Below are 5,000 nucleotides of genomic sequence, written 5' to 3' on the forward strand. Positions count from 1 at the left end.
TTCAATGGTATAAATTCTTGTTGTCATCGTTTTTTTACTATATTTGTTCAATCCGCCGAAAATAAATTCATTACAAAGTCAGCAAAACAACCGGAAAACCACTGAAAATATTAAATCCGAATTTCATGTTTAAAAATACGGCTACACTACACGGTATTACCGGATTTCTTTTGTGAATTTAGCTTGGTGTCGTGAGAAAAAAAATACCTGGAGTCCCTCTTCAGAAACTGCATATGAACTGGGCATTATTCTCAACAATCCAAACCCTTGTTTATTTGGGCATTTTGACTTTGTTGTCAACATTTTCATCGCGTTCCTTGACTTTTTGTGTCAACGGTTTCTAGAGCTGAATCGAATCCTTGATAAGGGAACAAGATGGTCTACAGAGTGGGAGATAATAGGTAGATATATAACGCTCAAAGAAGGTGAAGTGTCTCCACTAATTTTGCAACTGGTTTTAGAATTACGCTTTTTTTTTAATTCCTTTATTCTACCTCTTTTTCATTATTGCGATATTGTATGGGGAGACAGGGGGGACATTACTCTTATGGCCGAGATACAACTTCTACATAATACACCTGAAAGTCTTTTTCTAGATCTTCGCCCCCCTCCTTTTGCTAGTAGGAAACGACGAGTGCGACTGCAACAACAACAACACCAGAAACAATGATATCATTGGTTAACGGAGCATAAATAGTCGGGCAGCGCTTATTATTGCGGTTCTCTGCATAACAACGACGTGAAATCACCAAATTTCTTTATATTCTATTTTCACTCTGAAAACGCTTGTGCCAATTAATTTTAGGACACTTCGCTCAGTTTGGATCGTTTCTAAAACTACACACGAGAGCCCACGAATTATGAATGGAAATCAGTTAGGGCCGATTTACAAGGTACGACAAAGGTTTACAACAGGCCCACGACATGATTTACGATTGGTGTGTACGTCAGAAAAAATTGTCGTAGCATTATAAAACATGTCTTAAAACGCTGCGACAATCGTAAGTCATGTCGTAGGCCTGTCGCGAGCTTGTCGCATGCGACAAAAATCGTACTGTGTAAATCGGCCCTTAAAAAATTTAATAAAGTTTGGAAAACCGGGCCCCAGGCTCCATTCGATCTATGTATGTTAAAAATCCGCGAGTTATTAGCTGATTTATTTGGATTTATTATTTAAATTTTACAACTGATTTAGATTTCATAAAACCAATTAGACACGAAATACATTTCATTTTTTTAATTATATTGTTAAATAAGCCAGTTCGAGTGCAAACGATATACATCCGAACAATGCTAATCAAACAAAAGGAAACAATACACTGATTATTCCTCATGTTCCACGGATTTATTACTAGTTCAAGTTTAAAAGCAGTACCAGTGTAAGTTTATCTAATATAGCACATCTGATTTCCTTCTTTTTCTTTTTTTTTTTAAATTCATCAATTCAACTTTTTTTAACGATTTTATTTATTTATTTATTTATTTATTTATTTATTTATTTATTTGTAAACTTCGCCAAAGACAATTTGGCAGGAGAGATCTCACAGAACTAATGTTCCAATAACGAGACTCCTTTTCATTCGTGGTCACTCTTGGTCATTCGCGGTCGCGCGTGGTCACTCGTGGTCATTTTGTTGGTCATTCGTGGTCACTCGTATGCAGTTTTAAAAACGATGGGGTCCCCAAATTGTAGGATCACTGGCACTCCAAGCTCAGTGTAAGGGAAAGCCACCAAAAATAATATAAAGATTTAGTCAAGCCAAAAAGTGGAGTTCCCTGGTTATTTATTCTTACTGCCGGTAGGGTTAGTGAAAATAACAGGTTTCGAATTAGGTGCTGAAAACACAAGCTAGTGAAATTTCCCCCTAATTTTACGAGAACTCATTGCGATTACGTGTTTATAACATAAGGGCAAAAATTTCTTGTCACTGTCGAGGCACATCAAAAACCAGTTGGGCAAACGGATAAAAAAAAAGCATTTGTTCGCTCGCATTTTAGATTCTCGATTTTCATTTCTGAACAAGGCAAAAACCGATTAAGCCACTTTTTAAAAATACGCGTCCTTTTTAAATAAGGCATCCGTAAAGATAACAAACGGTTTACTGCCCAAGGAAAGAATTTGTGGAGTAACTTCTTCCACCAAGTATGAGCTATTACTGGTATTCTGTTTTGTCGCTGTCGCTCTCTTTCGCTCTACTTTCGTTTTTGTTCTAGTAATAGGTCCTCCAGGCATCATGCAACCTTATTAGAGCTTCTAAAGATATGCCAAAAATTGCAATACAGAGAAAAAAGCAGCTCTAAACAAATTAAAATTAAACACTAAGCTTTAAGTTTGTATCCCTCGGATGCTTGAATTGAACAGCTGCGTAGCAACCAGTGTGGACCACAGCTATCATGATATGTCAAACTGGATTGCAACCAGCGACAAATACAGAAACAAAACATTTTCCAAACCGCTTTCCACTTGGACACGAAAAGCGTTGACTCTTTTAGAACTACAGTTGACGTACATGTGCGAATGGCCGTGTAGCCGCGTCGAGCCACAGAAAGCGTGCGACAAATGAAGCCTGGTTTACGTTTAGGTGAGTTAACCTGGGTTGAGCTTCCAATCCAATCGAAAACCAGCACCTGGTCGGCGGTCACCTAAAAAAAACAAAAAAGCTGACGTCGGTTAGCTCTAAGCTTGAGCCTGCAATATGGTCACGTGATACTGGTAAGCGGATACCTTGTTTCGACAGGTGTCAATTGCTCATAACATAGATGCCCAATATCAGAGATGTATGCTGTAAACTAGCGTGATACTGGTTACATTGGCATACATGGACGGGTGGACGTACGTACGTAAGGACGGACGGGCTATGGCGTCATGGCTATAAAGCAAAAATTTCTCGCATCAATGGGTTACAATATTTTCTTAACTATGGTGTGCCTTCCACGTGCGCGGAGCTCCGCTATAAATAAATCGGAACATTTTGTCATGTCTACCTTTGTACAGGCTTTTTGCAATCTTGCTGCATCCGCTTAGTATGTGCTTGTGATGTTGATTCTGTCTGTGAGTCACACAATCTACATCTGGTGCTTGGGACTTGTGTTTTCAGTTTCGTCTTTTGGTAAGTTCTGATGGGGAGAAGTTGTAGGGCTGAAATTTTGTTGTGATTTCATAAGTGATGAATTTCAGCCCGGGTGCAAGACGCAAATTTGCGTTAGAAAATTTACTGAGATGCGAAAACACAATTCATGCGCATGCTCACGTTCCTTTTTCCAGGCTGTAATTTCATTTCGATTACATGGCGTATTTTTCACCCCGTTTGGGTGGGCTTTCAGAAACCGGACTAGGATTTTCAGCCCGGGCTGAATCTTTTTCCAGGTAATCGCCACTTTCATTTCAAGAGGATTTCTTTCAGAACCCGGGCTGAAATTCTATATCTCCATGTAATCAAGCCCTAAAAGTTATAAAAACATATTTGCAAGTATTGGTAAATAATTTACAACCTAGTACTAGAATAACTTATGCACGTCGCCTATTTCTATCACGAATACAATCATATAAATAACAACAAGTGAATTGCAATCTGTAGACAAAAGTTATGTAGAACTTATAAAATAAATACTTTGCATAAATTAAATTAGCTTTTAATGTATAGAACCTAATATTTAAATTCCTTTACTGTTAAAGAATATCCTTTAAATTAATGTTCATATGTAAGAATAAACTTTATACTTATCTTATGTTCTTATAATGTTCAGCCTTTCTAGATTTTCTTCTAAAAAAAAAAGAAAAGGCTGTACTTTTACTCTTCATGTTATAATCATAAACATCCTTGCAATATTCAACTTACTCGACACTACTGATTTCTACATGTATTGCAGCACATCTTTTTGTCGTTTTCCCCAGCAACGTACGTAGTTCTTCATCTGTAGTTCTTGACCAACCTCCAAGCACGTCCATGATAATATTGTACTGGTGTACTGTATATCCAGGGTATCGTTCTTGTAAGTACCATCGCAATGGGCCATACTTTACTGTCTTCTCTTCATCTTTCTTCTCTCTGTTCTCGATCCACGGACAATTCATCTCCAAGATTACCACTTCCTTGCTTTTATGGTTCACTATTTTTGGATCGATTCTGTTAGCTTGCAATTCATGGTTCTCCCCATAAGTTGGTATATCCCATAATGCTTGGGCATCCTCCGAGACGTATTCTGGTTTAGGCTTGATTGTTGAATACCATGCGGGAAGACTTTCGACCAGTTGTAACTCTCGTAGCAGCTCAAAATATAACACTTTCAGCGTATTGTTGTGTCTTGCCAAATACTTGTTTTGGGCAAGGGCTGAGCATCCTAATAACACGTGAGCTACGCTCTCCGGTGCCTTGTTACACATAAGACAGGACACGTAAATGGGCTGTGATATCGTAATCTATATCTTACAATATCTTTATTTTTATTATTATTATTATTATTATTATTATTATTATTATTATTATTATTATTACTATTATTATTATTATAGGCAGTATGTCAACATCTGAATGTCAGCTACAAAATAAAAAAAACACAAGGAGCTAGGCGGGAACTAGCCCTGCGTATAAATTTACAATAAAATCGTGTAATAAACAAAGAATATCAGTTAAACAAAAAATTAAAAATTTTAAATTTAAGTCTTAAAATGGTCTATGCTTGGCCTAGCAACCAAGTTGATGCAACGGGTGTTTGAGCATATTAATCTAGCACAAGACCTTGAAAGTTCTGGCAATGTTCAGGCTGCTACTTAAGACCGACTTCTGCATTCGTCCTAGAACATCTCTGCTACGCTTTGCTCCTATTATTTCCCTCACACTACTACTCAGTCCCTTAGAGAATCCACCAAGCACATCCATTATAATGTTGATTTGAGTGATCTTGTAGCCCGGGTACTGCTTCTTGATTTCCCATCGAAGTGGGGCCTACTTGCAGGTTTTCTCCTCGTCCTTCTGTTTCCTGTTCTCAGTCCAAGGGCA

The 5,000-nt window shown here is 37.8% G+C and overlaps 1 protein-coding gene across 4 annotated transcripts in view; it reads left to right on the forward strand.

Annotated features, from left to right (window-relative positions):
* Positions 1-5,000, forward strand: part of LOC137982392 (tyrosine kinase receptor Cad96Ca-like) — a 55,980-nt gene that overhangs the window by 26,325 nt on the left and 24,655 nt on the right. Inside the window, exon 1 of one of the 4 annotated variants that reach the window (XM_068829508.1) lies at positions 2,993-3,110. The exons of the other annotated variants lie outside the window; for them this stretch is intronic. The gene's annotated coding sequence lies outside the window, so the exon portion shown is untranslated. Of the gene's footprint in view, positions 1-2,992; positions 3,111-5,000 lie in introns of those variants that run through there. 4 annotated transcript variants of the gene reach the window in all.

This window comes from Montipora foliosa, chromosome 13 (assembly GCF_036669935.1).
Source record: "Montipora foliosa isolate CH-2021 chromosome 13, ASM3666993v2, whole genome shotgun sequence".
In the NCBI taxonomy this organism is placed as follows: Eukaryota; Metazoa; Cnidaria; class Anthozoa; order Scleractinia; family Acroporidae; genus Montipora; species Montipora foliosa.